Raw genomic sequence first — 13384 nt, 5'->3', positions numbered from 1 at the left:
CATGTATATGCTTTCTCCCCCATTAATTATCACCGGTCAAATACGTGTACCCTGTTTGACTAACCCTAGGAAATCTAGTACTCTAAGACAACCGACACAAATAAAATCACCTCAATATTCAGGATAAGTATTACCCTGATTACTATTCCTCTCAGACAACTACAGCCCGGACAACATTTACCAAAAAATTATGGATCAGTACCAAATATGCAAGCAAAAGTCTGGAAAGATGCAAATTAGTGTACTCAAAATCTAAAAAGTTATGAAACATATTATATTGTCAAGAAAAGTAATAAACATTCAAAACGCTGAACCATAATGAATAATACTTGGATTACGGGGTCCTCACGGAGAGAACATTATTTACACTGACTACCGTGTGTACACAAAACGTTGTTTCAACATGTACGTTTCATAGGTTTTGAATTTTTATTTAATGTTTGTTCATTCCAAATTCATCAACATACCTACATTTACAATCGTATTACTTTCGAAGAATGATAATGACATTGTATATCAGCTGTATACACGATAGTAGCTCGAGTTCAGCAGCCAGTCACGGGACACTAAACAAAGGAAAACCAACAGGGAACGACGAAGAAAAAGATGGAGAGATGAGCTGCAACAGTACTGGGGAAAGGTTAATTGGCACCAACAAGCACTAAACAGAGTCATTTGGAGAAAGCATGCTGAGGCCTTGATCGACACTGGCTGAAAAAGACCAGAAGATTTTACCGAAAAGGGCGTCATCTTCAGATATAGCTTGAAGTGAAGTCCTCTATAAAATCGAAAGAATAATAAATTCAAAATGCAGCGATACATATTAAGGACAGGAGAGAGAGAAATAAATAGAGAGAGAGAGAGAGAGAGAGAGAGGGGAGGGGTTGGCCCGGGGTTCATATTCAGTTTCCCTGGCATTCAAATTATTCCACCTGGTACTGATGAATGTATCTATAATGCAATTGCTATGTATGTGACAGTATATTAAAATAGTACCACAGTGTCATGTATTACCATACATAATTTCAATAGCATTGTAGAAGAAGAAGATATTCACTTCTCCATCTATTTATCTCTCTGCTAAATCCTCCAAACAGTGGAATCAACCAACATGAATCAATTGTAAAACGAATTATTGTGAGTCCTGAAAGAGAAATTGCACATCATGGTTGTATTAAAGAGCAGCAATAGCGATTTTTTTTGTTGCCAACATTGAGCAACAATTAGTGCTTATATTGCTTTTCCTTTAGCTTTACATGATATATATCAAACTATATCGAACTATAAGCGACAAAAACTAAATTGTCTTCAAAACATACATACATTTTAAATGCAACTCGGAAATCCATATGTATAATACAAGAAGCGCTGCCAACATTCATCTCCCTAAACATAGAACCCGAAGATTTCAATTTGACATTCGATACTCTGGGCCAAAATTTTGGAACACCTTACCATCTATTCTACACAAATCGCCCTCCTTACAGACTTTTTCCCGTAAGGCAAAAATGTATTTAATTGCTCGTTATTGATACCCTCTCTTGTATTTATGTGTGAAATGATCTTTTGTGGAATTTAATGATATGTTTGTATGACCGATTATTTATTTATTTTGATAACTTGTTGCTAGTACCATCTGTATATTCCCAGGACAATGCTGTCGGATAAAGCTGTTGTCTGTTTGATGATTTTGCTTGTTTTTAATGATATGTACCCGCTGTCCATTTTACAATTGTACTTCGTTATCTTTATGATGTAATCACAGACACATGTACAGCCCAATTGATGTAACTTTCTCTTTATAAGTGAACATGCCTTCCTATACTTAATTCTCTCCTCTCTTCCTTTCACTATTTTTTCTTTCCTATCAACGTTCTGTTATATACAATGTAATTTTCATAATAATATCTATAATGTTCTTTCGGTAACTGTGTTAATTTATTATGGGCGTTCCCAACTCAAGCTATGCTTTCCGGGTTTTCGCCTCCTTCCGTATCTGAATTATTTACTGTATACTCTATGTTGAAATAATTGTTACATATATCATGTATATATATACATAGTGTTTTATATTGTGCTGTTGAGAAGGAAATAAATGTTAATAAATACAAAAAAATACAAAAATATCAATTAGAATGCAAACGACATAAAAATGATCATGTACACAAATTAATATTTTTCTCGTACAAATCCTCCAGTTGCAACTTACCTAGCGAAACTCAGGCACATGCAAACAACTTATACATAAAGATATTTATTTTTGACATATTGCCCATTTAAGATAATGTATTTAATATTTAAAAAATGATTAAAATCAAAATGCTAGTCCAGGCGGAAAATAAGTGGATTGCAAAACCCTCATATAGTAAACAATGATACTTTGGACGCTAACATCTGTAAACCAAACATTATTTCATAATCATTATGTACACGCATATCTCATTACATCATAACTATGGTAAATCATGCGCTACAAGAGGTCAGCAAATTAAAACAAATGTTAAAGCCACACTGCAATACTTACAGCTACTTGCGCCCTCTATATAGCAAACAATGCCTAATCGGTGACCATTGGTCCCCCACGGTCCCCTTTTTCTTTTGTTATTTGAGAGTCGATTGGATGAGATAACCACCTGTCATTGACCATGCAGGGAGGTCTAATCCCCCCTGGCCAAACTAGTGCAGATAGGCTTGAAAGGGTGTTTATACGAAGTATCTACACGTACTTCATCATCCTAGTTTCCATTTTTTAAAGGGGGGGGGGGGCAAAAGGACATGTGTATTTCTCTAATTCTATTGCGAGATAGAGAAAGATAAAGAAAAAGAGGGCGGGGGAAGGAGGTATGGCCCGGGATTCAAATTCATTTTTTCTTCAAATTGGTCAGCTTTGTACTGATCAATTTATCTGCCATGTGGCGGTACACAAAACGTACAACAATGTCGTTCATTGTCATTACAGAATTCAATACAATACAATAAAGTCATTTCTATAGCGCTCTTACGAACTAACTGTTGTTTCACAGCGCTTTACATAAAAAGTTATCAAAGAATCTATTGATGATCATGGTCAAAGAGGAGAGTTTTTAGACATTTTCGGAAGACATCCAGCGATGGTGCTAATCGAATAAAACGTGGAAGCTCATTCCAGAGTCGCGGAGCACATGCATGGAAAGCATTGTCGCCAGCTTTAGTGTATGTTCGAGGAACGTGCAGCAGGGTGCTGTCAGTACACGAGCGAAGGCCAGGACGAGCAGATTGGTAGGGTACGATGAGAGAATTGAGATACACTGGAGCCTTGTTTTGGATGCACTTGTAGACAACCGTCAGGATCTTGAACTCAATGCGTTGCTTGATTGGAAGCCAATGTAGTTCTTTAAGCAACGGGGTGACATGATCGTGCTTACGGGCCAAGTAGATCAGCTTTGCTCCGCGATTCTGAATCTTCTGGAGACGCTGTATTTGTGATGACTTGATCCCATACAATAACGAATTGGCATAGTCAAGATGAGACAACACAATAGCTCGGACAGCATGCTCACATGCTTTCGCATCTATGAAAGGTCTGATACGAGCTATATTTGATAGGTGGTAGTGAAGTCCACGACAGAGGGTTGACACATGACGATCCATCTTGAGTGCTGAATCAAACTCCACGCCAAGACTTTTTGCAGCAAATGTTGGATTGATCGAGAGGCCAGAAATCAACAGTTTGACATCAGACACATACTGCCGTGCATGTGGGGTAGATACTACAAGAAACTCAGTTTTGTCACAATTTAGCTTCAGCATATTACACGCCATCCATTTCTGCAGATACTCATCACAGCTTGATAAAGATGAAAGAGCATGGTTCACTGATTCTGTACTCCTAGGATCAGCAAAAACATACAATGAAATATCGTCTGCATATGAGTGAAAGCGCACACCTTCATATAACATTGTAGAAGAAGAATACTAATAGTGAGAATATTCATTTCTCCCTCTCTGTTTTTTCTCTCTGTGCTAAATCCTCCGAACAGTGGAACCCAGGGGATTATGATGGTACAAACGTTCATGTTAAAAATTATATACGAATCTCGGTTTGTTTGTTGTTCTAATTTTCCTTTTCCAGAGCTTTTGCAATCATTTATTCTCCCTTTTTTGTTTTTTGTTTTTTTCTTTTGCCTTCCACTATTTTCCTCCATTTTTTTCCTTTTTTAAATGTACCCCCCCCCCCCCCAATTTAGATTTTCTAATTAGCTACATATTTGTCTATTTATTGATTCCGAAGCATACTTTGTCAATGTTATATGATGAACTATCACTTCAACAAGCTCTGCTTCAAGTTAGTTCCTCTTTTCTCGTGCTTTTTTTTATTATATTTGTCGTTTCATTGCATATTTTGTTGTGAAAGAATTATTCTTGTATTATTTTTTGCATGAGAAATGCAATCATTTGAATCAGAATCAGAATCTCGTTTTCATCATCATTTATATGGTAAGTCGTGCATTATCAAGAGATCAGCCGATTAAAAACCTGAGAAAAGGTAGCTAAAAGAAGTAATTTCTTCATTATCCTTGTTTGAGGTTTTAAAAAAACAAAACAATTATTGTAAGACCTACTACCTGGAATTAACTAGATAAAGTTTGTCGTTAACCAGTAGCGTAGCTTCAAAGTTCAAAGGGAGGTAGTAAAAGGGTTCATGTATTCATCAAATTTGTATTGCGAGAGAAATAGAGGGGTGGGAGGGTTGGTATACAACCTGGTTCTGATGAATTTATCTGGCATGTGATTGCCATGTGACGGTACGTACAAATAGACCACAATGTCGTTTATTGTCATCAAAATATTCAAATAGCATTGAAGAGAAGGTGAACAAAAAAGAATAATACTACATTATGGGTAATCGTGAGACTATTCTTCTTTCTCTCTCTGCTAAATCCCCTAAACACTAAAATCAACAGAGCGGAATCTCCTGCGACCCGAATTCTTATGAGTCAATACTAAAAGAGTGAATTACCACGTCATGGCTGTATTAAAGGTACGATGTCCCATTTGCAGGCCCCCAAAAATGAAAATATTAAATTCCAACGGCATTTGAAAGATAATACTAATTTAGAACTTCCCTATTAAAGGTGGGGCTTGAAAATGTCCTCAAGTGGAAAAATAACGACTATTAGTTATCGAATCGACTTAGAAGCTATAGAGCCAGTAATTAATAGTCTCATTTTCAGACCATTGTACCGAATGGTCATACGTTTTATGCTGCGCAAAGATTCAATCAGTTTAATTTTGGCCATTACAAGAAGTGGGTTGTTGATGTAGACAAATGCTCATGTACTCTTTACAGCTCATTTTATGTATGTTATTACCAAAAAGGAAAAAAGCCAGTCAGTCACTCAATAGTGTCTGACAGTGAAGTCTAGCACGTAAACAGGTTTCCTTGCATTATTTGAATATTAGGACACTGCTAACGTTTAAATTTCACAGATAGGACATATATGAAATATTCATAATTCCTGCAAAGTTCTACAGAATTTGAGGTTGGCTGCAAAAGGGACATGGTACCTTTAAAGAGTAGCAATGTAAAACGAATGTTGCTAAGATTCAGCAACCTTGCCAATATATAATAACCAGTTAAATATATTTTCCAGGGGAAATTAAATAACGGGAGCACTATCTTCAATGTTATCACGACTACAAGCCTATTTAGTATCAAGTAGAAAAAACTTTACTCGTAACTTCAACTGCAGTTATTGGCTTCCATAATGTATATACATTGCTCTATATTCTGCTCCAAATAATCACTATATGTTATCTCTTCATTATATAGCTATATTAGTTTCCTTCATCATCCTTTAGATGCTGCCTATACGTATCGGCTTGCATGGTGATGAAGATAAACAGTAGGCTTGTAGTTGCACCATGTGAGAGACGGGGGTGATTTGGGAGTCCTGAAAAGAACTCTCGGTAAGCTTTCTTTCTTGAAAGTGCGTAGTCCTGTACAGGACTGTCCCCCCCCCCCCCCCGTTTTTTTAAATATTATTTTGTTGAATGTAATAATTACTTTCTGGAATAAGCTAGATAATATTGTTAATTAGTGGCGTAGGGGGAGGGGCAAGAGGGCAATTACATGTTTCCAACCGTAATTAAATAGACGATGGAAATCCTGACCTAACCCAAATTATCTAAGCAAATATCCAGAAGCTCATGGAATGTAAATTGACTTGATAAAAGACTGAACGGAACAAGACAATGTAAACTGAATGTTCCTATATCTGGTGAGAAACTCATAACAGATATTGTATTTCTCATATAAGTGAGTGTGTAGTGAAACTGTAGCGGATATATTTGACTGAAGCTCAGTCATACATTTGTTCGGCTTTATAAATGTCTAATATATACATTCCACCTGTCAATTCATCACACACATTGAGAACAGGAATAAATATAGAGATATTTGGAAACCTCGAAAGAAAAAAATTAATACGGAACACGAAAGGAACGGTTATTATTTTGGGATACCTCAATGTCCATATTAATCAAGATGAATGTGACTACATCAGACTTGATTCATATGGTCCATTAGTACACTCTCTACCTAGTGCTTACATTTCAGAGACAACCCCCTCAACGTAGAAACTTGTCGATACAGCAAGTCACTACTAATTACGGAAAACAAAATTTGGATCTATCCGCATAACTGCTCAACTCTGACGATTATTCGGTCAAACAATGGAAACAGCAACTCTCTATAATACAAGAGGTATCTCAATCGATGATTACTGTGTATGTAGTGCCTCACTAGTTAATAATGCTATATTTATTGAATTTGGATAGTTCTTCTCTCCATTAACACAATCATTTGTATTCGCCGATTACGACATGGAATAACATGACATACAGCCATGCAAATGAACCCGAACGCTTGAAGGTCAATTCTTAAAGAAGCTGAGCGAAGGTTTCAAAAGGCTTTTAACCTCAATAATGTTGGTATCATTGCAAAGTTAATGTTACAATCTTTCTAATGGTTCATATTTAGTTATCCAAAATTGTTACAGAATTGACTTATCTGCTATTAAAAGTGGTGAAATTACTACCCGATTATTCCGCCCTCGATCGGCCCGCTACTGTGACGTACGATTTGTGACGTAGGAGGTTGGGCACATGAGCGCGAGAGTGCTCCCAAGAGCTCTCACACAACTCTCGCCTGCATGCATTATACGTATACAAACGCCACTCGAACGCTAAATATCTGATCAAAATGTTCGAGCTCGAAGAAGAGGTTTTACTTGATTTAGAATTCGAAGTTGATGAGCACAGCTCCACAACTAGTGACAGTGGTACTGATAGTGACGATGATGATGATGGGGGTGTAGGAGAGATGGAAAAAAGAGAACAATTCGGAGAAGACGGCGTCGATGCTGGTGCAAGTCCAGTGATATATCAGCGCGAGCTGGCTGAGCTGCCAGGTGCCGCTCAGCTCCACCGGCCCCGCTCAACTGGCGATCGATCTGTCATGCACCTTGTCACAGGGGTGACTGGGCGAGACATTTTCGAATTTGTCGGGATGTGTAGGGCTCTTTAGCAAATTTCACGGATAACAAAACAAAGACGATCAGATGTGAGGTTATATTTGGCGAAAATCAATTACAAATATGCACCATTTATAAATAGAACTGCAGCTGCAACATGCAAAGGGACGCTCGCGATTCACTCATTATGGTCTCCGTATATAATCAAGAGCAATCACTATCACGCCACGGGCAAGGCATGATGACCGAACAAATGCAAAACATCTCAGCAAATTACACAGAACGGAAGGGTATTTGGACAAATCGAATTGCACGATTCACCCCTCGTATTATATAACCTAAATTTGCTTAATATTATATGTAATTACATGATTTCTAGAGATTGTTATTCCACTTTCTGGTCAGGATATGAAGCATGCGAAGTCTGGATAATGTATACGTATAGGCCTATGCAAAATACCGCACGCGAGCTGTGCGAGAGGCGAGCTTGAGGCCTAGAATTGCGATCGTGCCCAACCAGTGGCGTCATAATCGGCCTACTGCGCGAACAAACTGTTCAAGCCAGGAATAGAAGTTTGAGGAGGTTCTTGGAAAAAGCTTCTTACCGCGTTTCATTTATATTTACAAGACTTTAGAGCGGAATGTGTGTGTTCAAATTGGTCTACGCTATCCGGACATGCATAATTTGCCTATTTTGAGTGATTATGTGAAATTTCTTCGCCTAGCTTCTTTAACAAAATTAAACAAACACAAATAGTGAACAAATCAATTTAGAAATGTCCAAAATGTTATTAAATGATTTAAACCAAAAAAAAGGATAACAAAAGAAGAATAAACGAAACAGCCGACACCATTACTCAGAGATCGCTGCTAGCGTTTTCGTAAAACAAAAGATGAGAGTTATAGTCAAGAAAAGGGGACAAAATCATTGTTTTATTCGATATATAGATTCAAGCTACAACTGATTTTTCAAAAAAATATATAGTAATCTGAGAAAAACACCGTGGAATAACGTATTATCGCTAAAAAGTTCATGCGAACAAAAACTCCTTAGGAGAATAACAAGTAAAAATCGAAGAGCGTACACACACAAAAAAATGCGTTTTGATAAATTAATCTCGCTAGATAACAGAGACTCTCCATCTTGTTGGGGACTTGTGGACATAATGAAAGAAAAATACACAGATAATGCGTTCATTGATATTACAGCGAAAGAATGGTACATTCATCCCAAAAAACTAATGAACAAAGATTACAAAATTAAATTTGATACTGAAAAAGAATCTAAACAAACAACCTTGGATACACAACAACGTAATTCTACTATCACAGTCAAAGAAATCTTGCATGCGATTAAAACTCTCAGAAAGAGGAAATCGGGCTGTATTCATAATTAATCCCATAAAACCAATATCCGAAGAAGGAGACGGTGAGGACCCCTCCACTTATTTAGGGATAACCCTTACAAGCTCCCTTGCAAAACTTTTTCAAGAATACTCTACAATATACTTTAAACATACTTGGAAGAAAACAACATAATGATCGCTGATCAGATAAGTTTTAAGAAAAAAAGGTTACAGGACAAGTGAACATATATTCACTCTAAAAAAAATGGTAGATAAATGTTTAAAAATAAGAAATATTTGAACGTGTGTTTTGTGGACTTCTGCAAAGCGTTTGATCTTTTGAACAGAAACGCTCTTCTCTTCAAATAAAAAATACACACAATATAACCAGTCCATTCTACGTTATCATCAAAAATATGTAGGCAGATGCACGACTTTCTGTTTAACTGCAAAACAAAATAACCCAATCTTTCCCCACTTCGGTTGGCGTAAAACAAAGTTGTGTATTAAGCCCAAGACTTTTTTCTTTATAATTAAATGATATCATGCAAGTGTGCAAGTGAGCAAGTGTGCGCCTGTAAAATGGCGACTGGCTGGAATGCTCCCCAGGGAGTGGAAAATGTGCACACATTGTGTGCGGGTAAGCCTGAATCCGATGACCGGAGTAATAATATATCTGTAAAGCGCTTAGGTACATCGTTGGATCGGTGTATTGAGCGTTATATAAAAAACCGGATTATTATTATTATTATCATAGATTCAATGTCACCCAGTAACATTACATCCGTGAGAAAAAAAAAGTATTTTGTATCTGAAACGGGGTTAAACAGCATTAAACCACTTTAATAATAAATACATTAAAAACGGGAAAGACAAATGAAAGTATGTTTAATCTAAGGCAGGCAGAATGTTGAATAGAAAAGGGCTTTTATTTGATAACACCGACAAAGAAACAAGTAAGGACAACAAATAGTTAGGAATTATCTTCAAAGAATCAGGCACATTTACAAACGCTACAAATCCTAATCAACAAGGCCCAAAACGGCCATATTTAGCCAACGAAACATTTCTCCCCAAAACCAAATATCCTTAATATCATACCTAAAACTTTTCAATTACTGCATAAAACCAATACTTATTTATAATTCTGAAATATGGGCGCTCGAATACTTGATAAATGATACGAAAGAATTAAAAGAATGCCATAAAATACTTCACCTCATATCCCTACAATTAATTTGTGTAAAGTTCTCATTGGTACCAACAGATCAGCAATGAATGGCGCTATCCTAGCGGAACCGGACGAATTTGAATTCATTGCCAGAGAGAGAGAGAGAGAGAGCGAGAAGGGAGGGAGAAAGGGGGGGGGGGGGGTGGGGTATGGCCCGCAGTTAAGATTCAGCTATCTGTCATATTATTAAAGGGCCCATGACATCGAAATATAAGTGTGTTCCTGTTGGTGTGCAGTCCTGCATACATCTCATATTGTTATATGTAAACTTCTGAATTTGTTTTATAGATTTTTAAATATTTCTTTAAATATTTGTTTTTCAAACTTGAAGCTCCAGCCCAAAAACCTCCAGATCTCCAGAGAGAGAGAGAGCGAGAGAGAGAGAGAGAGATTGAGTAAGAGGCGAATTGAACTGTGGGTGTGAGTTGATTTGACCCCCAAACAATTCTGGCCATCCTTTTATGTTGGTTTATAAATATGAATTTTGTATTGTGTGGACAGTTTGACAAATCAGTGGAGCAGTAATCAAACAGAGGCATTATTAATGAGTTCGCAAGTAGCTTTAAACTGTCAAGAGGCAAACATCTTTTAACTCGACTTAGAAGTGCAATCCTTGATGCAATCTTTTTGCTTGTAACTATGTCTAACATGATGTTTCCAACTTAAAGTTGGGTCTAACCAGACAGCCAAATATTTTCAGGTATATACTTGAGAAAGTTGTTGATTGTCTACAAATAATTTGATTGGTTGTGAGAGAGTAGCTAGTGATGATCAAAAGAGCATGAACTGTGTTTTAATCGGATTTATAGCTAATTTGTTTGTCTGTACCCAGGCTTGTATTTTTTTTAGTTCTGAGTTTAGGATACTCTCAATTTCTAGCGGGCTTCTGCTACTGTAGAAAATAGTTGCATCATCAGCATGAAGCATGATTTGAGATTAAGTTATGACATGAGGTAGATCGTTGACCATGATAGTAAAGAGAAGGAGACCGAGGATAGATACCCGAGGGACCCCTGATTTAACTTGGCCCCATTCAGATCTATTTCCCCCTATGACAGTTATCTGACTTCGATTCATCAAGTAATCCTCAAATCAAGCCAGTTCAACACTATTTACACCATAGTATTGCAATTTTCCAAGCAATGTTGGAACAGCAATCATGACCAACATGAATGGCTGCTGACTACACATTCAAGAGGAAGGTTCAGGCCATCAACAGTCATCTTTGATGGTTATGATGGTACATCAACACAGGACACAACACACCAAAGACGTACGAGAGGGAATGCTGGAGCAACGGTGACATTTAATGAAGATATGCAGGTCACAGTGAAGAAAGAACAATTCTAGGCAAACAAGCAGCACTTCATTAACATGCTCAGCCCCAAATTACGGGCACATAACTGCCAAACACATCATATGCTGCAGGTGACGCTCATCTTCACATAGTGCAGAAGGCAATGGAGTCTGCAGCTACCACTGATACTGTGCTGATCGGAGATGACACAGATCTACTCATCCTGCTCATCTACCACACCAACCTCGACTCATGTGACCTGTTCTTCCAACCCGAGCCAAAGAAGAATGTGAAGAAACCATGTGTCTCGAACATGAGGTCTGTCATGAGGCAGTAAGGCCCAGATGTATCACAGCGCTTTTTCTTCATGCACACTCTCCTGGGATGCGATACTACTTCCCGCATGTATGCCATTGGCATTGGTATGGAAAGGGAGTTTCCCTCAACAAGCCAGTTGTTTGACAGACCGGAAGCGTCCACCGATGATGTTGTAGAAGCAGGAGAGAAAGCCCTAGTATGCCTGTACAATAGGAAGCCCGCATAGTCACTCAACGTGGTGTGACATGGTTCTGCCAAAAGGCTGCCTCCAGCACTTCTCATGTGCAACCCCAAAGTCTACCGATCACATCAGCAGCCGCAAAGCACCATAGCCTTCGTTTCGACTACCAGGTCCAGCAGTGGAAATGCATTGTAGATGATGAGCTATGACCAGACGACTGGGGGCGCTAAAGCATGGAATGACACGTGCCCGTGCAGACGGACTTCCCACCAGCTCCGGAAGAGCTCCTCAAGATGATCCGCTGCAACTGCTAGACAGACTGCAGTAGTCTGAAGTGCACATGTAACAAGCACGACATAGAGTGTTTGGCTGCATGTGGCAACTGTAGAGCGTCGACATATACGTCGTCCATCAGGCATACGGTATGCCATAATATTTTTGACTGAACAAAAATGTATGTTTAGCGCTAAATCTCAGCCCTTAGTCATCAAGAAGCTGAAATATTTGGAAATATCAAGTTTATGGCAGCCATTTTGGAATATGGCTGCCATTTAGGCTTTTTGGTCAGATTTAGCTTCTTAATGAAATGTGTTACATTTGATTCATTGTCCCTCAAAATGCATGTTTAGCAGTAAAAATCAAACTCCTAAGTCATTTAGAAGCGAAGATATTGGGAAATATCAGGTTTGTGGCGGCCATTTTGGAAAATGGCTGCCGCTTCGGATTTTTGGCTAGGTTTAGCTTCTCGAAATTTTGTATTCCTTGTCCTTAGAATGTATGATTACCAGTGAAAATCAAACCCCTTAAGTCACTTAAAAAGTTTTGGAAACGCCCCCCTCTCAAAACAAGAAATGGAAGCTCTTATTACCAATCATGTGAAAGAATATGTTTTGACTAATACTTGATCATACAAATTTCGCCGAGAAACTGCCTACTAATTGATATATTTGGTAAATTGAAACTTTACCAAGACTGGGCCACATTTCTTATCATTTTGATGATTCCAGAACCTTGCAACGTTTCTTTCAAAATGCAATCGCATGACCATAACTGGTCTTAATCTTTAAAAGTTTTGATATGTTATAGAGGACATGCTTCTTTGTATATAACAGTTGACAGACTTTCTGTTGCACTTTGTGGGAAGTCATATCAAATAATGCGTGGACTAATAGGATTGCAGGGCGCCCTCACGGAGAAAACAACGTTAATAATGTTGACCCCATCGCGTATAAACTGAACTTTATGTCATCATCATTATGCAAACTAATGATACAAACATCCATAGTAGAAATATCTCATTTTCATATTGACTGGTCAGGGTTAAATCATGCACTTCAAACATCCGGCTAATTACAAACCTTGGAATAGGTAGCAGTAAGAGGTATTTACATGTACTTCATCATTCTTGTTTTCATTTGTTGTATTGTAAGACCTATTTTCTGGAATAAACTAGATAAAGTTTGTTGTAAATCAGTGGCGTAGCTCCAAAGGGAGAGA

Source organism: Strongylocentrotus purpuratus, unplaced genomic scaffold, assembly GCF_000002235.5.
Source record: "Strongylocentrotus purpuratus isolate Spur 01 unplaced genomic scaffold, Spur_5.0 spur5_scaffold_20, whole genome shotgun sequence".
Lineage (NCBI taxonomy): Eukaryota > Metazoa > Echinodermata > Echinoidea > Camarodonta > Strongylocentrotidae > Strongylocentrotus > Strongylocentrotus purpuratus.
This window is presented reverse-complemented; position numbering follows the sequence as displayed.